Raw genomic sequence first — 27,679 nt, forward strand, 5'->3', positions numbered from 1 at the left:
GCTAAAGTCTTCAGGAAAAAAAGGAAAATAGCTCTAAGCCACAGACCTGAAGTACATTTTGAAAGGTAAATGTGCCCTCCTTTGCCTAAGGAAGAGACTGTCTCAGGCAGATAAGTTGGAGAAAAGTAGCAAGTGACTGTAGGATTGTTCCTGCTGAGGTTCTGTTTTGGTCAGTCATGGAAGACAAAGGAGAAAATAAAACAATTTTTTTTAGAGTAGAAAAGTGATTTTCAAAAGCAAGAATGTATTCATGTGGCTTTGAAATTATTAGTGAGAATAAAGGCTGAAATTAGTGGGAAGCATTGTGTATTAACATGCCTTATGGGTTGCAATGTCATGAATGGTAAAGATCTACGTAAGAAATTGAAAGTTGCCTATCCAAAATTCAAATGAGTACAATGAAGAAAAATTCATAGTTTTTAAAAAACTATGATCTGAAACATATTTGTTCATACATAAGGACTACTGAAAGAACTCAAAACAACTCTGCAGGTCACCTTTAACAAAAAGCTCTCTGTATAGATAATAATATAAGTTATAAAAAAAGTATCACACCAACAGCATGTCCCATATGCAATATAAAAGTGAGAACAAACTCCAAATTGAGAGGTGGTGAGTTTGGATGGGGGAGAGAGGTTTAAATGTGTTCTTCAGGAAAGAATCGGTGTACAAAACTGAGAAAAAATAAGATGGCAGCAGCCAGGATTTGCAGAGCTTTTCAGTCCTTTGTTGGGTTATCTTGCATAAGTACTTCAGCCAGAGACTCTTTTCAGTAGCTGCATGGGGCCAGCTTGGAACACAAACGTGCATGAATCCAAATGTAATTTCCCTGTTGTGCACATTCTGGCTGTGACAGCTCAAGTTATGAATGTAAAATAGCTGGAAAAAAAGTTCAGAAGATGGCCAGGCCTGAAATGTTAATAGGAACTGACTTACCATGAGATCCCTTGAGGCTGGCAAAGGTGCTGCCCGAATTTTAAGTTTGTCTGCTTCCATGCTTCACATGTTTTTGTGTGCCTTGGAAAAGAATAAATAAATTCCTTGTTTTTGTATGTGCATCTAAGTTGTTTGGCATAACAGAAGTAACAAACATTTTCTTCCGTGTAAGATGCAAAGCAGACATAAAGAGTGATGTTAATCCTCTGCTCCGGTTTGTGGTCAGCGCTGGCACACAGACTGAATTGGCATCAGTGGCTTTGATCTGTAGACAAGAAGTACTGTACAGGGAATGACTGTATCTTTCCCTTTCAGACAGTTCTTTTTTCTGGGGGGCAATAATCCACATTTTTCCCAAATTTCCAGTGTTCAGAAGGCATTTGTCTTTCCTCTGGGTAGGATTGGTGCAGGATAAGGGATTTCCTCCCCCTACATCAATAACGCTGCTTGCAGAAAAGACACCTCATCATGGCCACGGGTCGGCTCGTCTCAGACTGTGCAGGCAAGGAAAGGGCTTTTCTCTCTTCTGTGTGCAACTTGGACAGCAGAGAGAAATTGCAAAGTTTGCAAGTTTCCCTGCATCTTCAATGTCGGATTTTCCCGGATCCGTACTCTCTCCTTTTTTTTTCCCAACCTCCTTCCATCTCTTGTTACCATGGAGAATGAAATGCCTGTTCCATTCAAGTTGTCGGCTGAATAGGTTTTGAGGTTGATGGATGGTGAGAATCTCTTATCCCTCCTTCTCCAAACACCGCCCCTGCCTGTTTCTTGACATTTCACTTGCCAGAGACTGGCAGTCAGAGAGTGGGAGCTGAAAAGGAGGCTGGCAGTGTCCTGCTGAGATGCTCTTTCAGTTCATGGATGAAATCAGCAGCCGTGAGAAGGTCTTAGGGGCCTCAGTGCAGAGCCTTGTCCTCAAGCTGAGGCATGAATGCTCACTTGAGTGAATGTTCTTGCTTCCCCAGAGCACCTAGGGAAGAAAGAATTCATATGTGAAACCTGTTGCTGCTTATGACTCTGTTTCAAGGGGTGAGGTAACCTCTGCAGTGTAAAGGCAAAGGTAAGGAACGAATGAATACAATACATGCTCTGGCATAATTTGTTCCTCTCATAAATACTTTTTTATCTGTGTCCATGTCACATCAGAAGTGGAATTTCTTTGCTGCAGTCTGACTTGGGTGGTTTCCTGGCTGTGATGCTGATGTTAGCAGGGGTCTCTGTGTTTAGTGGGATTCCGGCAGTCCCTGTATGAACTGACTGCGTACATGTGGCATCAGCAGTGCAGTGTCAAAACAGATTCCGAATAAGGTACCTTTTAATAACAAATATGTGGAATTGTGGCTATTGACAGGCCCGGGGCTGAAATGTGAGTTTGAGGGTACTGTTGACGTGCAAGAAATGGAGCTGCAAAGCAGAAAAATTAAAATTATAGCTCTGTAAAATTATACCGAAAACATTAGCTTTGTTGTTATTTATTACTTTTCATACAAGATAGCTATAGTTTTAGAGGGTATCAGAAAAATGTTTAGCCTATGCTGAAATGCTTAAGCCTGTCCTTTTTAAAGAAGGGGTTGTTTTGACTGATGACCACTTAGTAGTGATGGCTTGGGAGAAGCGTATACCTGGCATTGTTTATTAGATGTGTGGAATTTGCATCTGGAAATAAATGTTATTACTTTAAATTTTGACATTGCTTCCAGGTAGAAGCATTTCCCAAACATATCATTGTTGAGAGAAGATATTTCTGTGACTTTTCTGCTAAAACCTGCTGTGTCAGGACTGTGCCAGCATAAGAATTAATGCTGGTGGTATACCTTAATGGGTGGCATTTCAATGTTTTTGAGATCATATCTGAAAATTTGTCCTGGGTGATTTTGAACAGCTGTGTTTGATAAGTGACTGTGAACTTTCAGTACATCTTTTCAGCACCTTGCACTGATAAATATTTGCTCGCCTTCTATGTATTCCTAAAGTTGCTAACCAGTACATCTCTCCACACTACCACCAACAGCTTTTGCATCTGTCGTAGCTCCTCAAGAGTTCACTTTCCATTTGACGCTTTATGTCCTGTTTGTTGTTGGATTGTTGTCTCCCTGCTGGATATGCAGTTGCTTTTCCTGTTGTGCAAGCCATTTCCAAAATGCTGGTATGTTAGCTGTTTGGCCACTGGTGTGTTAGAAGGGAATTTTTAAGTTCTGCATCAGAAAGGCATGTGTGTATGTCAGTGCATTCAGAACAAATACATGTATTTGAAATACATATGAATATACCATCCTGTGCCTCAAGTAGTTTATTCTAGAGATTGTAGTAGTATTTTTGTTCCCGGAGACTGGGATTTCCTAGAGGGATGTGCACACAGAAGATTTGACTGCCTGTGACCTTCAGTCATACAAGATAATTTATGATTATGTGCAGGGCTTTGATTTCCTGGTTGGCTGGGCTACTGCAGAAAAAAATAGATTTTCAAAAATACACCACTGAAGCAGCTTTTTTCCTGCCATAAATACATCACACATGTTGGGTGGAGTTGAGGTAAAGTGTTACGGAGAGGAAAAAAGGGGATGTCCATTGGGACAGAAAATGTAGTTTGGGATTAGCTTCCTGACAGGAACTCAGCTTCATGTTACCGTTTGAAAGGGATGGGGAAAGAGTGAGCATCTGTTTTAACGCAGTGATTTTCAGTGAGCAGCAACAGCATCAGCATCAAAGCTTACATGTGTATTTCCATTTATTCTGTTAACCTGCTGGAGTTTTTTGATTCAGTATTATCTTCTTTATGAAAAAAATATACTCCTAGCAGCTTATGGGTTTGCATGAAAAAAAATCCCAAATCTCTCTCACACTCTGTGCGGATTGTTATGCTAATAATTTTAGAGATTGTCAAAAATTTTTCTGAGTATAACTGACAGGATTCAATCTCTGAAAAAAGATCTTCCAGTTTTCAACATGGATGTATTTAAATTCACTTTGCCTTCTGAAATTCCTCCTTTTCCCATCACAAAGATTGACCTTTACTTGATTGGGGTCTTTTGATTTTTATGTTTTCTCTGAGGAGAATTTGACTGACTTAATAAACTTGTAATTAGGACGTATCACTGCTTCATTCCATCTGGTCTTTTGTTAAATTATTCTTGGAAAAATTCTCATGTCCCACTCTTTTTAGATTCAGAGTTGTTTGATTCCTTTTTCCTGTCTTCCTTTTTTATCTTGATGGTAGCCAGAGCTTGTAATATTTTTATCTTGTCCTTACTATTTAAATGTGGGCAGCTGTAGAACAATCCATCTCTAAACCTCTTTCTGCATGCTAGATGTTTTATTTCACTTTTTCCTTAGTGATCAGTGCCTGAGTTTCCCTCCATTGCTTTCCCAGGCAGTGCAGCATGGAACTGACCTCATTTGCTTCAGCTCCATTCCTGTCCCTGCTGCCTGGTGCCCCAGTCAGTGAGTATGGGCAAAGCTTTGTTCAGGGCAGCTGGGGAGAAAAACCTGATCAAGCAGCAGACTGAAGCTATCTATCCATGGATTTACAAAGACAGGTCTTCACTGGTTTGTACCTTGTAAGTTACCTTTATAACCTTAAAATCTGGAAAATTAGTTTTAGTTTAGCTTTTGCCAAGGCTTCTGTTCTGTTTGAGTGAATGTTCTGTTTGAGTGAATTTTTAAGCCCTTTATAATAGGCTGGTACATATGCAAAGAATGAACATTGTGCTCTCCAGTAACTCATTCTGTTATCTCAAGTGTCATTTACTGGAATCTCCTTACCTTTTGCCTCCTGTAAAATGTAAACTGAATTACAGGCATATAATTAAATCAGCATATTAAGTGTGTGAGGAATGAGAGGCAGTGGGAATTTTGATGGCTATATCCACAGTAAGAACATTAAAATCTAAATCATCAGGTATCTAAACTATTTTCTAGTGTACTGGAGCACTGGTTGTAAAAGAACTGTTTCCAGGTGGATGAAATGTGTTTTGGTGCTAGGTCAGTACAACACGCTATCATTTTTCCTCACCCTGGCCGAGGGGCTGCTTCACAAACCATGGGGCTGCTAGCTGAAAGATTCAGATGTGCAGTATTAGTGCTCATCAAGGAAGGGGACATTTGAATAATTACTGAATAGTTGTGAGGTTTTGACTGGGAAAAAAGTGACAGTTTCAGGTACTGACGCATTTGCTTTTGCCTGTAATCCCATGTCCAAGTCACTTGTTGCATATGGCATACTTCATACTTAAAACTAACATGCTCAGTGTCTGAGACAGATTTTGATTTTTTTGTGCCTAAGCATCAGGCACGTAGTGTTGGTGCTGGCATTATCTAACGATATCTAAGAGCGTTTGCTTCTCAGAGATAAAAATTTTTAATTTATTTTATTTACTTTTTATTACGCATAGCAATTCAAGTTCCTGTTGTCTTGGCCACAACCCAAATTTGGAACACAAAATTCAAATGAAAAACTGCAAAACAAAATAAAGCAGGCATGACAAGAAGTGGGATTGATCTCTGTAATGTAAATATTATTTTCTCTAGCCTTGCATTTCTGATTAAGTGTTGATGTCAGTTTACTGTGAAGACCAAGAACAGCAAACTGTTGTGAGATGGAGTCAAATTTGAGTGCAACATGAGAGATGCCCCTTGTATTTCAGTGGATTTGTGTAGCGTGTGCCTCACAGCCAGTTGCTGGCTCTTTCAGATTTGTCCCTGTGAAATCCTCTCCTTTAGTCTTGTTCCAGAGCTGTAGCGCTTGACTCCACTACATCCCTCTCCAGCCAGTCTGGTTATCTTGGGCTGGCTCTGCAGTGCTCTTCCCTGGCTGTGATACTGGAGTGTTATCCTATCAGTAGGGCAAAATGGTAGGAAAGAAGCAGGGGAAGGGATGTCAGAAATGAGTGTTGGCTGCTGTTTTAAATGAAAGTTAACATTTTTAATGGCAGGGAGATACTATAGAAGAAACAGGAGGGCATGCTAGGGAGAGCTCTTGAAAATGCTGTTTGTGTTTGAGTCTTGTTCAGGGTTTTGACTCTAGAACATGTTCAAAGTTTGTTGCCAGTTTAGAGTTTAGAAGTTTATATGGAAGTAACCAGTGTTTCAGTTTTATAGTGATTCTTGAGATACAGGACAAAACACACACATGAAAAATGATTGTCTAATGGACTAGGGCATTCTTTAGCCAGCATTTTTATCTCCTGCCTTCCCCTTCAGTCTGTATAATAAAGATAATGCTTTGTGAGAGGTCATCTCGGACTGTGCTTCTCCCAGAAAGCTCAGTGTTGCTCTCATCTGCCACAGTTACAACATTCCTGTCTTCAGCTCCTGCAATCAGGGAGTTGTAGGGTGCATTTGATTAGCTCATAAGTCTGATTGATAATAAATCTTTGGTGGATTAGTTTTTTGGATGAGTGTGCTATGAATAGCTGGGGATGTGGGTCTACCTCTTTTGCTGGAAGCCACTAAAATTGCTTTATGCTCCTTGCAGAGCTGTACCCTGAAGCTCTTAACCCTCCACTTTTGGATAACTGAGTACAGCCTAACCCAGTATTATGTTGCAGATGAGTCCAGACAAGCTGCAGTATATAAGCAGTACCTTGATGTAGTGTAATAACTGTGTGGACTGAGTTGTGAGTGAGTTTTCAGACTCTGTTGGGCTGGATATCATCTGCAGGAGCCTGGTAACCCTGGGCCAAGCTGACGCAGCCATGGGTGGAAGCACACTTCTGTTCCATCCTCTTCTGTCTTCTCTCATTATTTGCTCTCTTAGGCTTTGCCCCATAGGACTGAATACCTCTTCCTATTTCATGGAATCTCAGACTTGAGTTTCCATCTGTGTTTTGCCAACCCACAAATCAGGCATTGCTTGAGGTTTAATCACAAACACTAAACCTGTGCTGCCCTGTGACATCCTGTGATGCCTCTGTTCCTGTGCAACACTGAGCAGCAGAAACTGTCTGTACACAAACCAGAAACTAGTGACCTCAGCCAGAAAACATTAACTGCATTGGCAGGGTTGCTGGCCCCATGTTCAGATGAGAACCAACAAGATGTCATCAGGAGTTGCTCTTGTGCCCTAACTTGGAAATTGTTGTTGAGACACTCTACCTTGGCAGTTGATCTTCTCAGACAGTATGGATCTTTTATTACCTTCATCCAAAAGTGGTTTTTTCTTGGTTTATGGTGAATAAGTGGATTTATACAGTAAAGGAGGTTGCTTCTAGTTTCATCTTTCTGTTTACGTATTTTATCCAAGGGTTGCTTCAGTTGTTTAAAGTACATGGGTTTGTTAGTCTGGATCATGGATATAAATAAATGCCAGAAGCATGAGGCCTTATCAGCTGTGAGCAGCTGTACTTGCCTTTTCATTTTAAATCTAGACACCTAAAGTGCAGATAAGCAACAAAACTCATTTTTCTGGAAGGTGAAACTTTAAAATTTGTTGGAGTTTGTTGAAGGCTATTGCATCTCTACTTAAAGTAAACTAGCATTAACATTTCTGGGAAAGGCTCTGATGTCCTTGTTAGAGCTCAGAGTTACAGTTCAGGGTAGTGAGTATTAACGTCTGTAGTGGTTTGGCTTTGAAATGCTGTCTGTGTATGGACAGTCATGCTTAACCTAGCACACTGCTTGCATGTATGGGACAGCCTAGAGAATTAAGTCGGACTTCCTTGAGGGTATAATCTTTATGTACTCTTCGCAGAAGTGGGTCTTGGGGAATGCCTGAGGATGCTGGCAAGTGAAGAGAAATATACTCAGGCTAAGCTTTAGAGGACAGGATTTTAAACACTTTATGGGAAATGTTGCAAATAACCTTTGTCATCAAGATAGGTTAATTTTTGACCTTAGAATTAATTTGTAGACGCAGAAATTTGCTTTCTTTCTGCACAGATACATTATTCAGGTAACAAGTTATCCATACTGAAATCCTGGGCTCAGACGTGGAAGCAGTACCTAGGTTTATGTGTGGCTCAGACCCTGAGCTAGTTCACCTGCTGAGCCCTCGCCAACTTTGCTCGGAGCTACTGCTGATGTCTCTGTGCTTCTGAAAGTTGGGATGCTGGGAAGCTGGCTTTGAAGGTGCTGGAGGAGCATTCAGGAGCCATCTGACTTCCACAACCCACAGATTTAGACTAAAGCTCTGGCTCTGCAAGACTTAGAGCTGTGGAGGTGATGATAGCAGAAGTTTCAGGAGGGAGAACTGGTGAAAGAGTACCATGTATGTACTGTGATCCCTTCTGCTTTGAGAGATTGGTCAGAGGGGTTTCTTATGGGGCTGCCTTTGTACCTCAGCTGAATTGTCCCAGAACCTGGAGTGCTGCAAAACATGTGCAAGGGCCCAGGGCTCTGGCCTCTTTGCAGCGGGGTTTGTGTGTTCGAGTTATCTGGCTATTTCCATCCCCCACTATTCTTGGACAGTGGAAAGCCAAGTTAGTATGCTAGTGCTCTGTGGAAGACTCTGTCAAGTGGTGTCTGACTAAGGAAAGAATAAAGTGTTTAGTTAAAATTTAATCTTTACACTTTTTTGTGTTGCTTTTGAAATGTCATAAAGTACAAGTAATCAAGCTGAGTAGTGACTCTTTAGGTATTCAGGCCTGTATACTCTTAGAAATTACTTTTTTCCCTGTTGGTATTGGCACTGAGCTATAAAAGTGTTAGAATTTGTGCTGAGTATCTAGCCTATCTACCTTACAATAGTACTGTAGTGAAATACATTAGCATTTACACACATCAGCATATCCATATACATGCATATATATTTTCAGATCAAAATACTGTGATACAGATTGCAAATTAAGAGTTTACTTGTCTGTCTCTTGTGCAGAATCTCCTGGGTAGGAAAGTATGTAACGTCCTCATGTATGCTGTAGCTATTAGTATATTAGGTCTAAGGGTTTTTCTTTTTAGCTTTTCTGTTTTGTCCAGTATGTTCTTCAAAGATCAAATTTTTGTAGTACGATTATTCAAGGAGTACCCGAGTATGATGATACTCAGGGGATATGAAGATGAAGCAGTAACCTTCTCCAGAGTGCACCTGTAGTTATTTTTGGCACTAGCTTGCTGTACTTTCAAAAGCAGAGACATTCATTTTGCTTCAAGTGATTTTATCCTCCAGAGCTCAGTGGGATGATTCTGCACAAGACAGGGAGCTGTCACCAGTTCAGTCCAATGGGTGGCTTTGATGTTGGGAGCTGGAGCAAACTCTACTGTTTCAGAACACTGTATTTATTTTCTTATCATCACCTTTTGGGAACAGTGGTAATAAGAGATTGACTTCTTGTTTCCCAAGTATTCCCTCAAACATGTATCCCTGCTAACTCTTTCTCAGCTGCTCTGCAGGGCTCTCTCTCTGGCACCAGAAAGCACACATCTTCCAGCCCTTTGGCAAGTGCTCATTTCACGTTTCCGTGTGTCTCTCCAGTTCATAAAGTTGATTTGAAAGGGGGAATGTAGAAAGGAAGAGTGGTCACACTTTCTGGGCTTGATTTCTTTGTGTTTAGTGTGACTACCTGTTTCTGGGCTAGGGCTGGCCCCTGAAATGTGCTCCTTGTAGCAGAGGAGTGTTGCATCACCTCACACAGGTATTGCAGAGCTCACTGGGACTCAGCTGATGCAGTTTTACACAGGACGAGGGTATCTGTGTTAAACTGCAAAGTTTTGTGTTAAACCTGATGTTACTTTTCAGCAGTGAAGGACTCTTTAATCTTCTTGTTACCATGCCCCAGGGAAATTGCAGGGACAGTAACATCTGTGCTTGCTCTGTAAGGCTGACAGCTGTTTCAGGAGTCAGTTGGTCCTTTTATCCAGTGTCTCTGAATAGCACAGGGAATGTGGGCACTGCACCTTGCTGCAGGAGGTTTTACTGGGTGGCAGTAAGTACTGGCATTGCAACGTGCTGAACCATGGGGCTCCATCACTTTCCTTTGACTTCTGAATACTTCTGAGATCCAGAGCACTCCAGAAAAGTTAGGAGGCATGTTGGTTGCAAGTGAGGGAAAGTCAATTCTCAGACAAACCCTGAGCTTTGTAGGTGACCATAGATTACTGAATAGATTGAATCAGGGCTTTAGTGACTGAATATGGAATGGATAATCTGCTTTAGAGAGTATCTTGGAGATCCCCCAGCCTCAACCTTTCTACAACATTACCATGTTGAGAGTAAGGGAATATGATTTCCCTTGACGTTCTCTCTTTGTTTCTGTACTGCTTCCTTTTTGTTTATAATTATTCTTTAAAGAAACAACAAAAACCCCTTACAATTTCCATAATTAAGAAGCTTTCCCAACAATAACAGCAAAAACAAACCCAAAAAACATAAAAGGGAGGTGTATAGAAGCCTCATTCATCACCTTTTGTCACCAGACCTGATTTGACATCTGAGACTACAGAGAAAGTTTGGCAAGTGCAATGATTTCCCGTGTGGGGGTAATAAGAGAGAAAAAACCTGTCAGTTGAAAACAGCAGGAGCTGCATTAGCAAATATAAATTAAACAGATGGCTAAGATACTGCAGCTGTCACATAGAAAGTCCAGGAAGATTTTTAGCTCAGAGCTGCAGGAGGCTATTTTAAAAGGAAATATGAAAACAGCAACAAAGCAAACTTTAACATGACGAAAGAGACAGTAGAACCATTCAGGTTATTATATTAAATTTATCCAGGATTGTGTTGTTGGTTTGTTTTTGTTTTTTTTTAATTAATGTTTCCAAATCTTAGGATTCTAAAATTAAGTTAGGATCAGCTATTATTAGATCATTTTCAGATTTTGGTATCATGGGTTTGCTTGTTTAGAGATACTCTTCTGTATGAGACACTGGCTCTGACATTCTCTGGAAAGCAGGGAGATGTGTAACACACATCATGCCATTTTGTTTTTCAACTGTTTGTTTTACAGCTATTTAAAGAAAAATCTCTTATGAAAGAATTTATAAGTAAAATCTTTTGGAAAAGTCATGTGGAAAGTGTTAACATTTTGGTGGAGGAAGAACAGGCATTTTAGTCTTGCACGTTCAATCTTACAATAACATTTTTCAGACTCCTTTTCAGCTGAGAAGTGACTATTCCTTTGTAAAGGAAGCACTAGAACAGCACCCAAGTTTGTTACACTAAAGTAGAGACAATAAAATGAGGACAAGTAGGAAATTGTGTGCTGTTTCTCGGGCACCAAAAGGCAATTAATTTTCTCATTGTTATGTCTTAGTGTTTTTGTCAGTTGGGGCTGAGTTTGTCATAGATTGTTTGTGCATAAGCAGAGATTGTTATGCTCCTTTATAGTTAAAGGATGATGTGAATTATGAAATAAGTTCAGCTACATTTGAAGGCTGTGTTCTGCATTCAAAGAAATAGCGTGCACAAATGGATTCCTAGGCAGGCTGACTGACTACCCTGAGTTCTGCTTTTTCTTTGCTTTCTTTACTGCAAAAGAATAAAGAAAGCATTTCATTATGTATTTGTGGTTGACTTTTTGATTCATACTTACTGTGCTAGAACTTCTGGCTTTTGATTGTACTTCAGCCCTTTGTGCAAAATTAGTATGTCTTCAGTTCTGCCTGTTGTCATCCAACTTGTGTATTTCTTTACAATAAATATCTTTCGGAACTGTTATATCTAATTCAAAACTACTTCTATATGGATTATTCAAGAGCTACAAAATCTACATATCAAAAAATTAAATCTTTTTTCCCTCTGTAGTTATTCTTCCGGCCATTCCCCATAAAGTTTGAGTACAGAGGCCCCAGCATGCTCTGAAAGCCATTCTATTAGAAATAGGAAGTTCGTCACTGAGATATGCATGCTCTTTGCTGGCTAAATCTTTAGCCTGTCCTAGACTTTTTCCCATTCTTAGTGGTTCAGGACACAAATCATGAAGGGCATTAAAGGTCAAAAGCAACACCTTGGGCTTGATGAAGATGTATACCCTCAGTCTTCCCATACAGTTCAGGGTGCTTTAGCTGTCTCAATAGAAGTGAGCTCCTCATCATTTAACTGCATTTCTTTTGTGGTTGTGGCTTCATGCATAAGTGTAGGAAAGAACAGCTGATCATGCTGAGTAACTGTTGTTTCTACCCTTCAGATTTCATTTCTATCCCTGCAGAAACTTTGCAGCACTTATAAACTCCAGAAAACTAGGAGGGAAAAAGCTCTAGCCTGGGTGTATTTCTTTTCTTCCATTTTTGCTTATGAGAAATGAAGCTGGCCTTGAAGTGTACTTGAACTTGAGAATTATAAATGTGGAATATCTTTGTCAGTGGTAGAGGGATGTTTCAGAGTAGCTGACCTGTCAGTGTGAAGCCTGGCCTCAGCCTCTATGTACTTGCTCCTAGGCTTCAGCTTCCAGTGCTTCAGGAAACTTCGCTGCCAGGATGTACACAGCAAGGGAGCAGCTGTGTAGGCAGGACCCAAGGCATACAGGAAAGGTACATGCTGAAAACTACCAGTTCCCCCTGACTTCTCCTGGGAAGAAATGCAGGGATCAGTCAAGTGTGATCAAAGGCTCAAGAGAGCTGACAGTTAAGAAAGGATGGGAAAGAGCTAAAACAGAGAAGTGAGCTGGATGGAAAGAAACAGAGGGGCAAGATGGCCTTGTCCTGAAAGATGGCTAACCTTAAATTTCCCTGCTGAGTATCCCAAAGGCAAGAATGAACTTTTCCAGCTGGAAGTGTAATTACTGTCTAATGGCCGTCTATACTCTCTTCTTCATCTTCATGCGAGCCTTCTAAAGCATGTAAGGCTGCATGGTTGTTTTGCTGTAGGTACAGCAAATTGAGTGCTGTCTGGCCTATGGCACAGAGCTGATGAGGAAAATGTCTTTTTAGACATTTGTCTTAAAGCCAAATGTCATATGTCTTTGAAACAAGTCTGTGACAAAAAATTTTATGTCATGTGAGGTGTTAATATCAAACTCTCACTGATTAGGATCAGCTGCTTCCATGCAAAATGTATGACAGTGGAAAAAAAAACATGATCCAACTTTTTTTTTAATACTCTCATGACAAGAAAGTGCATCTTAGGAAGCAAGTGGTCTCAGCCTTTTGGTGCTGTAGCTTTTGTGTGTAACGTAGCAACTCTGCAAAAAGATTGAACCTTGATCTTTTTAACCCTAGTCCAGAATTGCCAAGTCTGTCTTTTTAGGCCAGTGTTGTTCTTATGCTGTATAGGCAGCTGCATCGGTGACTGAAAGAACATGCGGCATTATAAATTGCTGCTTATTAATATGTTTATCATTTTGGAAGTCACATAAATGAATCCTAGGTGGAATAAAACAACACATCAGGTAGTGCTGGTATGTGGGTTGTGTATTCTATGGTGCTATGTCAGTAAATAATGGGTTAGTGATTAATTTACAGTAGTTAGTCTTTTCTGATTTGTCTCAATAGCAGAAGATTGTTAGTTTTGCTTTAAAGTAGTGTTAGCTTTATTTTTCAGTGAAAAGCAGCTGAATACACCTGCTTAAATTTTGGTTATGGAACCATCCTTCATATGCAAAATAAATATTGTCAAATATGGCAATTTCTGTCTGGATTTTGATCTCCATTCCAGATTCAAACATGTCTGATCCAGATTTGTTTGTGGAATAATGTTTAGCCAATTTGTAACTCACCAGAGTTTTGAAATATAACTCTGCCAAAGTCTTACACTTTAGTGCTGCATTATTTGGTCTGTTGGATGTTGGAAAATTGTATGCTACTGCACATGGATATGGAGTGACACCTTTCTAAAATAAATACAGGTATCTACCAGAGAAGAGCCTTCCAGAGATGTGAAACAAATGAGTTGCCTTTCCCTGTGTAAGCAAGTCCTTAGATGGTAAGAACTGCTACAGGCTTCTAGCAAGAAGAGGAAATGTTGAAAGGCAAAATGCAGATGCACTACTGCTGGTAGCTTCAGGCTGCCACCCTAAGCAACTCAGAATACAGCCAAGCATGTCTAGAAAAATGGCAAGTAGTCATTTGGGAACCTGGCATAATGGTGCCTCTCCACCTTTGTTAGGAAACAAATAACTGTTGGATATTTAGTGTTGTTTTAAACTTGAGTGAGAAAACTGGGACTTTGAATGGAAAATAACAATAACAGCACAGTTCAAAAGGACTAGCACATGAATTTGTTTCTTGTACCACAGTCTTTGTTCTTTGCAGTTGGGTAAGTAGTTTCTAGGCATTCATTCTAGTGCTGTTAACAGTCTGTTCTTTTCTGTTTGGCAGAATATATCTGACTGCGGCTTTGTCTTTATTCCTTCAATTATTTTGGATAAAACAGTAAAGTCGTATGCATTTGCTGCTAACGGGATCCGTACAGAGGACTTTGCTTCTAGCTTGTTCACACGAATAAATGGGCACAGATGCTTGGTAGAGTGAAAGCAGTAAATGCACACCCTTCATTTGCAATCTCCAAATTATGTTTCCCTCAGGATATTTCAGCGTAACTGTTTTGTTAAGATTGTGCAGAAATCACCCTTAGTTGATGTACAGTGTTTTGTGCTAGATTCAGTTATATACCACCAAAAGTGTGCTTCTGCTAGTTTAGCATGGTTTTTTCAGGGAACTGGTATTAGCTGTTCTGTCAAAATATCTTTTTTGCCTGTGTAAAACACATCTTGACTAGACAGATTTGCTAGTATAGCTATTTTAGCAAAGCCCTTCTACTGTAGGAAAGACCTTATTGATAATACTGTGAGGTTCCCACAGTAGATGAAAGGCACAATACAAAGGGCTTTACAAACATGAATTAAGCTTTACAACACCCTTGTGAAATAAATCATTATTCTAGCTTGCCAGTCTAGTTTCTTTTAATATGAGATGTTTTTCAGGGATGAGAAGGGAAGGTAGAAGATGCAATTGTGGGGATTAATGTCTGGTAGCATTGTGGTGTTTATAAACAAATTTATAACCTGTTCCAATTCCCTGTTCTCTTTGTCTGGTGTTTAAAATGTCCTCACAAAATCAGTGGTTTAGACTATCAAATTGCTTCTGATTGCTGGTTTCACTAATCTTTGGTAATAGCAGGAGTTTGGATACTGACACCTGGCCATTTCTCACTTCTTGAAAACCTAGAGGGCTTTTGTGTCTATGGTGTTCTCATTAACGCTGTTTTTAATAACATTGCTCTCTCTGACTGCATTTGCAGTCTCGCTGTTCATGTAGTAGTTCAGTTAAGGGACCTCAAAGTGAATGGAGAGAGGAATAAAACTATAGGTTTATACATGAGGGGTTTTAAATTCCAGTCACTCAGATTAGTCTGATATTGCGTTCACGCACATCGTCTTAGTTTAGACATTTTTGAGTGTTAATTATCATGTAATCTATAATGGCACGATCACATTCTATTTATTCTCTTTCATTTCTTAGGGAACAAGGAACAGAACAATTCTGCTGGGGTGTAGGTTTATTTTCTTCTCTACCATTCATCAGCATTCCTTTTGAATTCAGCCTGTAAACCTTTGGATCAGGCCCAGGCATTTCTGCAGTTCTCTGTTAAACACCATATCTTGTATTCTGTATTAGTACATCTCTCAAGAATTTAAGAAGGCTGTGCAATTTATCCACTTCTCAGTTTAGGGTCTTCAGACAGTGGTAGTTGTTTTCACCAAGAATAGCAAGGAACTCACATTTGAAAAGCTATTCTAGATCTGAAATCTGGGTGATGGTGGAAACATCCAGCCTGACTGGGTTCCCTGTCCTAACCCTTCACACATGCTGGGGGAAGTTCCAGTAACTGTTCAGTGGTGTGCCTGGTCCTCCAAGAGGGAGTTGATCTGATAGGAGTATTTCTGTGCTCTCATGCTGTTTCCACAGCAACAGCACACTTTCCCTTTTTTTCTCCTCTCAAGGTGACTGTTGCCTTGAGAATTAGATACGTGAAAAAGCCTGGCCCTCTTGTTCTCTACTGAGATTTTGGTTCGCACAGGTGGAGAGTGGAAGGAGTAGGATGGGAAGACTGTGACTCTTGGCAGAGACAGTGTAATTATGAAGTGACAGTGGAAGTAATGAGTCTAACTTAACTGTGGTTTCAGTGCTGATAATATGATTGTTTCGAAAGTCACGGCTCTTTCTAAGCTCTGCAGATGGAAGGACTGGGTCATTAGTGACTGCCATCATAGCCCTTTGCATGTGCTCTTGTAATCATTTAGAGCCCACATCCACTTCATGCCTGTGTTCATGTGCTCTGTGAAACCATGTGTTCCTTCTCCTATCCCTCTCCCATAGATACTTTGTGTGTGCGTGCCACTTAAAAACGCTGCTCTTCGTCACAGAGCTTGTCCTAGCGCTGTGGGGAAGAGATTCACTTGCTCCACTGAAGTAAGATGTAGCTGTTATGCCATGTCTTGGGTATGGTACTTGCTGTGAGTATTGAGACACTTCCTTTCAAACAAGTACACGTGCCTGTCTCAACATCTGCTGCAGTGTGGAGGACTAAGAAGCTTTCAGTTTTTGAGAGTTCATAGATCTGCCCCTTTTCTTACCATTTAAAGGTGGGTGAGAGCACAAGCATGTGGCCAGTCTCTTGCTGGGGTTGGCTTTTTTCACCAATTTAGAAAGCAGTCTCCTCTTATTTGGGTGCCTAACACAACCCTAAAACCAATTGTTTTATTTTTTTCAACTGTTTTATTTTGCCTCTTTGCCAGTATCCTTGTCATAAAAAATAAGCTGCCTTCTTTTCCTGCAGAACATACAATTTGGTGATACTGAGCTGTTCCCTGTGATTTTTTTTCCCTTCCTTTACTTCTCTTCCCTTTTTTAGGAACTGCATGTTCTTGCTGTAAGTGCTGTTCTGCTTTTTAACACATTAACTAACCCACTATATCATGGAATAATTTGAAATTCAGACAAGTCAATTATATTAATAATATTGAATTTGGGAATCTCCATTCCTTTAAGAGTGAGTATCTTAAGCAATATCTGTCACTATGTTATGGCTGTTGCAATAGAGACCTCTGCTTGATATGTGTTGTGGCTCTTTACCATCAGTATTTAGTGCCTAACAGTTTTGAGTCAGGATGCCAGAAGTCTTTGTTATTTTTCTCTGACAAACAGTAAGTGAATGTGTTGACTGGGAAAACAAACAGCTAGTATGTGAAACCACATGATCTGGGGTTATCCTGGAAAAACACATTGTTTATAGCTATCTTTACAGTTCTAAGGCCAGAAATGCACTTGTCCGTATAATGCTTATCCATCTAAAATGTTAAAAGCTGTTCAGGATTAAGTGTCCAAATCAGAAATGTCATATACATATAAAAACCAGAAATTAGTAAAAATACCTCTTATTACTTTTTCATTGTAAGCACATCTGGATGTACTTCTGTTAAAAATCTTACATTTAGTTGAAAGATGAAGAGCATTCCAGTACAGAACCATTTTAAAATTGAAAATAGGTTTATAATTGCAGGGCTTGCATTGCTTCACTTCAGTTCTTTTTGGTTGTATCTAGCTCTTTTTGACTGCACACCGAAGTGTACATTTTTGTTTACTCAAGAATTTGCTTATTAAAAGACCGGAGTAAAAAATTCCATGTCTGTTTAACATTCAGTAATTTGCTATTAAGCTACTTGACACAAGTTAAAATTTATGTTAATACTGTCTTGATTAAACAGCACTCATTATCACACACTCTGATTTGGCTAAATTGGTTTCCTAGCAGATGTCTCAATAAAGGAACTCACTCTAACATGAGCTCACTCTTGACATGAGATGCTGGAGCATGTCCAAATTAAGTTAGTATATTGCTGTAATGTTTGGCACTTGCGTAGCATCTTTCATTTCAAAACATTTCACACAGTCATGTATGATATTGGGAAAATGTGTTAGATATGGCCAGAGCAAATTTATAGGTTTTAAAGAACTAGAGGACATGTTACAATTCCAGCAGATGTCTGATATTACAATTTTTAGTGTTGAGCACAATGTAGTTGTCTAGTGGCTTCTAACACAAAACTCAGTTTCCATAGCTTGCAGAAGAAGGTTTGGGTTAACCCTCTGGAGGTCTCTGTATAAAAGGACTTCAAATCACAGCTTCAAACTGCTTTTTAAGTAATGCTTTCATCCAGTCTTAGAATCATCAGTGCTCTTCAATCATTTTTTCTTTCATTTTCTTTTAAAATTAGAACCACGGGCTTGTTATTTCTCATCTTTACCTTTAGTTATTCTTTGGTGACTACTTGCATCATCACTCAAATCTCCTGTCCTGTAGGCTTAACCAAACACTGAAGTCCAGAGGACATTTTTTTCCATGTGCGGTGTTACTTCATAGCTATGAGTTAAGACACTCCTCCTTTAGTCCTCACAGTTTGTTTTTGTGTATTTTGTTACTTCAGTTTATGTGTGCAGGAGAAGCTAATACAAATCATCATTGTGCATATGCAAATCTAAGGATTTTTCTGTGTTCAAATTGTTTGCCTGTAATGTGCTTTTCCAACTCCTATTTTCCAGCCTTTTCAGTATTTGGAAATTAGATTATAGTTACAGTGTAGTGCAAAGCAGGTATCTGACACATGAGACCTAACAAGTACCTGCCTAATTTTTTCTGCTTAAGAATTAGACTTACTACGTTTTGCATTTCCTTAATGGTTATGCTTATTGATTGTATTTTACAGATAGCATAACTGAGTGCAGACACTGAAAGCAATTTGCCTGAGATTCCCAGTATTTCCTGTAATTCTGGTTCTGTTTTCCTGATTTGATTTGGAATGATTCAATTATGAACTATATGTAATTTCATAGATGTGTGATGTATCAAGTTTGTGGCTCATCAGATAACTTTCAGACTTGCCTGCATGCACCTGTCTGGGTTTTCTTGTAACCATAACTCATTTTATTGTCAAATTTCCCCAAGTTTAATGTTTCATGGGCCATCTTGTAAGGTTGATGTCCACGTTATGTTACAAGGTGAACACTTCACTTGGATTTCAGCCATCCTCAAAAGCAAAGAGTACATTTTCCAAATATGAAAATGTTTTCTTGAATTTGTTAGGTTTAGTTTCTCTGTGACTCAAAGGAGGATGAAGTGGTTTTGCTTAAACGAAGCATTAACAATCCAGTGCTGAAGGCAAAAGTTAAATCTGAGGAGCAATTAACAACAGGCTGAGAAGGTGGAGGAGCTAGGTGGCATAGCCAGGAGGCTGCAGAGCCCAGCCCTCCTGGCCCCGCTTTGATCCTGAAGCCTCTGCTGGCTGTGCTGCTGCTGGGAAGGTGCTAAATGTTGGAGCTCCGAGTTGGAGTTGGGTTTAACGCTGGGACTGTAGCATTTAAAGGAAATGAAGGATATGGCAAGTGAGAACTGAACTGTGAGATCTGGTGAAGCTTTCTGAGGCATTAGGGGTCCTCCCAGCGGAGTTCTCTTATATTATTCATGGCCTTTAAGCTTTTAGCCAAGCTGAGCGCTCTGCACTCAAGTGTACTAGTAGAAGGTAAAAGGAAGTTAACCCTGTAGTGATACATTGTAAGTTTCTTGCCAAGGCAATAATTTTTACTGTGTGTTGAGGGGATAGAAGCATGTCTGAGAGAGGGAAAAACTGTTTTCAGCTCTGAACTGATCTCAGAAAGTGCTCAGGCAGGAGTACTCTGCAATAAACCAGGAGGAAAACCACTTGAACCTGTATGCAAGGCCTGGGGTCCCTTCCTGCCTTGGCCTTCCTCATCAAAGTAACTCTTCTAAGTTTCAAAAGAAGGTATAACTTCAAGCTGCAAGATAAAGGTAGCACTCAAATATTTCCAGTGATATTATGAAAGATTTGCTGTAGCAGGCTTCTGTGTGTTAAGGCTGACAGAAGTAGCCAAGACTTCTCAATGATTCTCTGATCACGTACCAGAAACCTGTATCTGAATTCCTGCTTGAGACTGTAGATTTTACTGTGCTTGTGATTGTTCATTTGAATACATTTACCTTTTCTTAGGTAACCTCCTTATGTTTAGGATTTTTTTTCTTCTTTCTCTCCTTCCTAGCATTTTTTTATCCCATCATTATGTACATTAGGACTGCATGCTCAAGGGGGCTTTTAGTAAGGGTTCAGAAACAGGAGATTTTTAATGCAGTGGATCTATATTGGTAATTGATCCGGGGTATTAGTGCTGGAGTGGTCTCTCATATCCAGCTTTTACTCCCTGTCTATTCCCTAGCTCTTCTGAGGTTTCACTACACAAGCATCCAGAATGTACAACAGCTTGTTGCAGACTAGGGGAGAATGACCTCACTCAAAGACTAAGAGTTACACTGAGGGGAAGAGTCGAGAAGGTGACAGTGTACAGAAGTCCTTTGCTGGTGTGTAAATTTCAAGATGTGTAATTTCAACCTGCTGTATGTACCTTTTGTTGATAGGACTAAAATATATTCCTTTGGAGGCAGGGCAGATAACATATGGAAAAATGCAATATTTGTGCCAAGCACTGGTTAATTTATGAGCACAGAATACGTATTTCCCCCATGTGCTCGCACAATCTTTAAATCTACATTCCTCCTTTTTCTTTCATCCTTAAAGAAAACTGTTCAAGGGTAATATTTTTCAGAACAGGTTATTACTTAGAAGCACAAGGTCTAAGGCTTTTAGTTAAAAGTCGGTTCTGAAAATTTTATGTTGGAATGTATGTGTCTTCTAGACTGGAGAAAGTAGTTCTGGTTTTGTTGAAGCCAAGAATTTAATACGTTTTTCACTTGACATAAGTCTTAAAAAAAATTTGATTAGAAGACTGTATTGGAGTCCAGCAGTCTGGAATAAAAGGTCTCTCTGTGAGCAGTGTATCTCTCTATGCTCTGGTTTTCAAGAGAAGCTAAAAATGTTTGAGCCACAGCAGAAAGGACCAAGGGGAAAATGATACAGGGTACATAGTGATTAGTCCTAGTTTGAGTATCATAACTGCACCCAGGACCTTTAAAAGACAGAAAGGAGAAGAGTTTAAAAAACAAAACAACATTCTTGTGAAGATTGCTGCTCTGGGATTGTGCTCTTGATTTTGCAGCCTCATAGCTGCGTCTGAAATGAGCTGTTGCAATTTTACCCCTTGGACAATTTTCAGGCTACTAAACATTTCTTTTGCCAGCAGATATCAGCAGAATGTTCTGGAGATCCAAAAGTTACTAATGGCAGCCTTCAAGTGATGATTGAGAAGCTGGGTTGAAAGTTCTGCTCAAAGTATGTTAAGCATTTGATAGTTAAGCAGTTAAACTCTTTTTGACATTGCTTCAACTATGGCATTTCCTTATAATCACTGCTGAGGGCAGATAATTTTCTTGATGTGGTGTTTTTGCTCCAGTGTCCTTCAAGACATAGAATCAGTAACAAATGCAGTGGAAAAGATATGCTGGAAGTTCCAGAATGTCTGTGTTGAAGGGCTTTAGCAGGCCAGGCTTTCCTGCTCTTGGCTGTCATCTTATGAGACACAAGCTTTTACAAGAACTCTGTTCTTGGTTATTTTTATGAATGATAGCAAAAATTCCAGTGCTGTTTTGTCCTTCTGTAAGTAATACTTTCAGATTCCTTGTATGTTTCCCATTTAAAGAAATCTGAGGTGTTACAGCCTCTATAATGGCACAAGCAGGTGGACTCCCCAGCGCCCTTCCTGCTCAGTCAGTCGTAGCAGAGGGTCTCTGTACACCAGAGGTGTACAGCAGGAGAGCCACGTTGGAGTTTCAGTGCAGCCTTTGGTTCCTCCCCATCCACAATTGAAAGGGCACCTGCACAGCCACTGGGGCAAGGCTGCAAACTTCTCATTTGAAACAAAGAAGCTCTGTACTAGTCTCCACTGCGGCTAGCAAAAAGAGAATCTATTGGGTTTTCGTGGCAAGGTTCTGGTAATGGGAGGGCTACAGGGCTGGTTTCTGTGAGAAGGTATTATAAGCTTTCCCTGTGTCTGATGGATCCAATACCAGCTGGTACTAAGATGGACCTGCTACTGGCCAAGGCTGAGCCTGTCAGAGATGGTGGTAACGCCTCTGTGGTAGAGGAATTTAGGAGAGGGAAAAGTTGCTCTGTGCAGCAGTAGTTGCAGCCAGTGAGAGGAGTGAGGAGATGTGAGAGAGCAGCTCTGTAGACATCAGGGACCTTGCACAAGGAGGGGCAGGAGGTGCTCCAGCTGCTTGGGTGCAGATTCCTCTGCAGCCCCAGGTGAAGACCATGGTGAGGCAGCTGTCCCCCCACAGCCCGTGGAGGTCCATGGTGGAGCAGACATCCACCTGCAGCCCATGGAGAGCCCCACAGTGGAGCAGGTGGATGTGTCCAAAGGAGGCTGTGGCCCTGGGGGAAGCCTGTGCTGGAGCAGGCTCCTGGCAGGGGCTGTGGACCCATGGGGAGGAGCCCATGCTGGAGCAGCTTTGCTGGCAGGACGTGGGACCCCATAGGGAACCCCTCTGTTCCTGAAGGACTGCACTCTCTGGAAGGGCCCCACGCTGGAGCAGTTCTTGACCTGCAGCCTGTGGGAAGGATTCACCTTGGAGAAGTTTGTAGAGGACTGTCTCAAGTGAGGGAGCCCTGTGCTGGAGCAGGGGAAGAGCGTGAGGAGTCCTCCCTGTGAGGAGGAAGGAGCAGCAGAGATGATGTGTGATGCACTGTTTGCAACCCCCATTCCCCTTCACTGTGTGCTGCTGGGGGGATGTAGAGAAAATCAGGAATAAAGTGAAACCTGGAAAGAAGGAAGATGTTTTTAAGATAAGGTATTATTTCTCACTATCCAGGTCTGATTTGATTGGTAATAAATGAAACTAATTTTTTTCCCCAGGTCGAGTCTGTTTTGCCTATGACAGTAATTGGTGAGTGATTTCTTTGTCCTTGTCTCAACCCACAGACCTTTCATTATATTTGCTCTCCCAGTTTAGCTGAGGAGGAGAGTGATAGGGCAGTTTTGGTGAGCACCTGGCATCCAGCCAGGGTCAGCCCAAGGCAGGGAAATAAAAAGCAGTAGTCCAAGGGTGATAGAGCAGGGAAACACCACTGTTCTCAGTCAGAAATGTAACAGGAAACTCTTGCTCTGGAGAACAGGTAAGCTTAGCCTGGGAAATAAGGGGGAGTAACTGCAGAAACTGGATTTCACATGCAGCATGCTGGCTCCATTTGAGTGTGCAGCATGTCTGCTATGCTTAAGAATGTTGGTATTTAAATAGTTTTAAGCAGGCTTTGAAGTTGGAGCCATGTGAGTTAAGGTAGAGGTCAGCGTGTTGTAACTGTTAGCTGAACATTGCTAACAACTTTGTGTACTTTTACATTTTTAAGCTACTTGACCAAAAAACCTAGGTGTGTGATTTTTAATCGTAAGTTCAATGTTTGTAGTTTTATGTGGCAAACCCCAACAAATCACAGAAGGCTGTTTTTTTCTGCATCCACAGTACCTTTCTTCATGGCTTAACTGAATGTATGAAATTATACCCTTGGGCCTGGATTTTTCTTCCAACAGGCAGAGAAGCATGTTTTTATGGCTTTAAATTTTAAACCGTGCTTGTCAAGTGTTTCAAAGCGAGGAAATCCCAGGAAAGCGAGGAGCGGATATCGCCCATTCGAAGCGGCAGAGAGGCGTAATAATGGCTGTGCCTGGGAAACTGGTCCAGAGCGGCGCTTCACGCCTCAGCCCCTGCGGGCACTGGCAGCACTGAAACAGGGGAAATTTTAAAAAACAGTATCGATGTAGACAAGCCCAGCACTGCTCATGTGGAAAGAATTAGTCCACAAGATTTTATCTTCTCTTTAGGTTTGCTGTTTTCTGCTCGTGTCATACCTCCTCACTCTTCCCCTTCTAACTTTCAGGAGTGCCTTCTCTTGCAGATGAGGCTCCCCTTCCCTGAGCTGTGTTTGAGGAGGGTGTGAGAGACACCAGCAGAGCCTTGAAGAAGGGCGTGCAGCTGTATTGCCTGTATTGTCAAGAGTGGTTAGAACACTTGGGATGGTGATTGCTGGAGGCAAAATGCTGCTTCAGACCTTTTAAGATATAGTTGAGTGGAGACTGCGCTGGTATAAAGAGGCCAGTATGGGTTGAACGAGCAATTACAGAAGAGCACTCCAGTGCAAGTGAAGTGGGAAAGAAGTATTTCCCAACTCCCTACACCTCCCATCCTCCCCCACCCTCTTTGGCAGGAATATGTTTACATAATTTGTAAGAAAACTGCTCTCAAATATCTGTAATTTTATATATATTCCCAGGAGTAAAAAAACTCTGAGGTCTGTAATTTTCTGTATATTCCCATGGGGACAGTAGAATGTGTGATATAAACCACCCTTGATCTTTGGCACATCATCTGTCTGCTCCTTCAGATGTTCTCAGTCCTTTCTTGCACTCAGAGGTTGCAGAAAGCAACTAAGCATCAGTCCTGAAGGCACCTGAATGAAAACCTTCATTCTGGCCCTCTTCCTGTGCCCTTGTTTTCCCAGGAGTCCAGGCAGTTCCTCTAGATCAAGCCTGAGCTTTCAGTCCCGATCTGAGTGGCATGGTAGTTGTGCCTGTCTCCTCTTCTGTCTCCACCCTTGTTTCCTGGATGGACCCCGCAGTCTTGTTCAGTCTTTGGTTCCATCTCCTGTTGCTATGAACTGAACACTTGGGTGACCCTTAGACCTGTTCTGTCACTCTCCTTGGTTGGGATTGTCATGGACCTTGTCACCAACACACAGCTCTGCCCACCACGTTCAGATATGTGTGTGGGAGTGTGGCCCTTCAGTGCCCTGGGGTTTCCACTCTTTTGGGGCAGCCAGCCTTTGAGGTACCCTGAGACCTTAAGATACGGTGCCAGCTTAGTCATTTTAGGTGAGAAAAGTAACCACAAGTGATGGAACAAACTGCCTGCAAGATCACTTTGTCTTTATGAAGCTGAAATAGTTGAAAAAATGAAAGCATGAGAGCAGAGGGTTAGAATGCTCCTTTTCTTGCTGGTGGTATTTCAGTGGCTTTTTTTCCTTCTTTTCTCTTTTTTTTTTCCTTTTTTTTTTTTTTAAAGCTGTTCCTGCCTGACACCACCTACCCACGCTACTGGTAAACACCATGTGGCACACAACAAAAATTCTTTTCTCTCTCCTCATGTTTGCTGCAGGACCAACAGTGGTTTATCCTTCATATTTAAGGGTCTCGATCCTTAAATCGTATTTTAAAAATTTCCAGAAATGCCCCAAATGTGTACAAAACCCCCTTGATTTTAATAATATTGGCCCAGTATTGTTGATTACTGTTATCTTACCTTCTGTTACACCTTTGACTGTATGTCCTTCTGTTGTTTCTTTTCTTAAGCTTAAACTAGAAGATCTTTGCTCTGCCCTTCTGTGGTACATTTCATAAGACTTTTTATCACTCTAGCTATAGTGATATCATTTATAATTTTTTTTTTCTGCAGATGAAACTGCTGCTGGTTTGTCTTTTCCATTTTCCTTAGTGGATCAGAGCATCTGTCCATCAAGATTCCGAGTCTTTCCTTTGTTAACAATAGCTCCGTTCAAGAAAAAACTTCTGTAGAAAATTATTATATTACATTTATCTTAGGTGTTTACTGTTATGTTTTTCCTTGAAATGGACATGATTTTTTTTTTCTGATTGGTGTTTATTGTTCTAATTCAAATATTCTACTTACGAATACTAATATTTTATAATTTTCTTAACATCAGTATAATGCTACAGTAAGCACTACAGGATAATTGTGTATGATGTGTAACTATATAATCTCAAATTACCCACATTTTTTGCCCTGAGTAGCGTTATGTATTCCCATGTTCTTTTATGAGGAAACCAAATAATAGTTCTTAATCTGACCAGCCTCTCCTCTTGACTGTTGAGGATTTTTTCATGTGCTTCTTAAACGCATGTTGGATTTTATAAAACAAAAAACCAAAACTCCAACAACAACAAAAAAACCCCAACAGACTTTAGATAGTTTTCTTTGTTTTCGTCAATTAGCAATTTCAATCTATTACTTCAGTGTTCTTCTGTTGTTTTAGGATCAACTGGTGAGAACTGAACAGTGTTTCACAGTGGAATGCACATGTTAGTTCTTGTACTACTCATCTCTTAGTTTCTTATGCATCTTAATGTAACTTAATGTGTATTATTATTGTCACTTTTTATTGAGCACACAGTGGAGCTTCATTAAGGTGTCTGGTTTTTCCTCTTTTTTTGAGCTAGTAATTTATTTATGACCCTGTTCAACAAGAAGTATGAGTGGTTATAATTTTCACTGTTTAGTACTTTGTCCTCATGTTTCCTCTACGTAATTAAATTTTTCTGAGAGAAATACATGAACATATGAAATTACTGTTTGGATTACAGTTTGTTTGTATTGCCAAAGTGCATGGAGTCCTCCACAGGTCAGGTGCTGGCTGTTTTGGATGCTGCATGAATACAGCACAAAAGCCCAAATCCTTCATTTGAACTCATTTGTAAGCTACAGAAGTCAGATTTATTAATCAAAAACTCATTGCACTACCATTTCTCTATCTTTAGAGTACAGCATTTGTGACTTCAAATCTCTGAAATATTTTTCTACTGTTAACGTTTGATTAGTTCAAATATTTGTATTTTCTGTTCATCAGTATTATGATTTTATCAAACAGCTTGTTTTACATCAGTGTTACGTTCCACTCTTTCTGAATTTCTGTTCTGTATTTTGTACCATGATTTGTATGATATGAAAGTTGTTTCCATATGAATTCGATTCTCTTTTTCTCCTAATAGAAAATGTTTTTATTAGACTCTCTGTAATCCTCTGCATGTGACAAATCTTTTCCTACCTCATTAGTGTGATGTATTCTGGTTTGTAGCCCACTGTGATTGCAGCCTGTTGACTTCTGTCATTCTATTGCATTTCAGTTCTGCTTGTTAGATTGTTCTCTTCTTGCATAGCAGAGTAATTTTCTCTCTCTTTTATATCATTCTTCATCCTACATCAGCCTCTTGAGCCCCAGATGTTACTGGTCTAAAAATGGGACAGAAATTAACCCTGAACTCAGAAGACCCCAAACACTCACTTTTATCATTTTTGCAGTCTGCCATGTATGAATGCATCTTCTGTCTCTCACAGGGAGAACATTTTTAAAGGGGCCAGGGCTGTTTCACAGACTCTGATTTCCATGTCCCTCAGCTGTGAGGGTTACCTGGAGAAATGATGGGCTGCACAGATAAACCAGTTATCAAGATTCTCCAGCTGTGTTTCCCCCACCTTTTCCTTTGCCCCCTACCTTGTGGGCAGTGTTCAGAGCTGTTCTGACCATAGGCAGCCTGTAGTAGTAGCTGTCTGCTACATACTCAGGGCTTATCATCCACTTGTCAGCAATTGCATGTTATTTCGTACCACGGCTTTAAAATCTGTCCTCGTGTTCAGAGCTCCAGACAGACCTTGCTTTCTCCCATTGCCTTGGTTGTAGAGCTGCCCTGTGCCACAGAGGGTACTGGTCAGTGGGGGAAAGGAGGATCTGCTGGCAGAAGATGCTTGGAAGCAAAATACTGCGCAGAGTCCTTCCCTAGAGAGTGCGAAGTCTGCATTTTCTATTTCTACCAGCATTCTAAGCAGTCAAAATTAATGTGCTGGGTGCTGGGGCATTTTCTGGTGTTTTAGGAAGGCCCCAGTGCCTGCAGCAGCGAGGTGAGTGATGACATGTGGACCTGGTTCTGCTGGCATTGGTGCCCATAGGCCTCGTTTGTCAGCACAGGAGTGCAGGGTCTCCATGTCCTCTTCAGTTCGTCTGCCTCGAGGAGCTGTTCCCTGCATCCCTGAGCTTTGCTGGGGTCAGGGCAGGTCTAGGTGGTGAGACTTTTATTTCTTTATTTGTGCGGGGGATGGGGAAAGGGCTGGCTGTTTTGTAGGAACTCC

General features: G+C 40.7%; 1 protein-coding gene across 7 annotated transcripts in view; it reads left to right on the forward strand.

The window, feature by feature from the left end:
* The window catches only part of NDST2 (N-deacetylase and N-sulfotransferase 2), a 127,456-nt gene that overhangs the window by 37,223 nt on the left and 62,554 nt on the right, over positions 1-27,679 (forward strand). The window contains exon 1 of one of the 7 annotated variants that reach the window (XM_038139998.1): positions 1,878-1,996. The exons of 4 other annotated variants lie outside the window; for them this stretch is intronic. The gene's annotated coding sequence lies outside the window, so the exon portion shown is untranslated. Of the gene's footprint in view, positions 1-1,877; positions 1,997-4,306; positions 4,494-22,623; positions 22,655-27,679 lie in introns of those variants that run through there. 2 more of the 7 variants (XM_038139997.1, XM_038140000.1) reach the window with 2 other exon arrangements.

The sequence above is a fragment of the Motacilla alba genome, chromosome 6 (genome assembly GCF_015832195.1).
Source record: "Motacilla alba alba isolate MOTALB_02 chromosome 6, Motacilla_alba_V1.0_pri, whole genome shotgun sequence".
Lineage (NCBI taxonomy): Eukaryota > Metazoa > Chordata > Aves > Passeriformes > Motacillidae > Motacilla > Motacilla alba.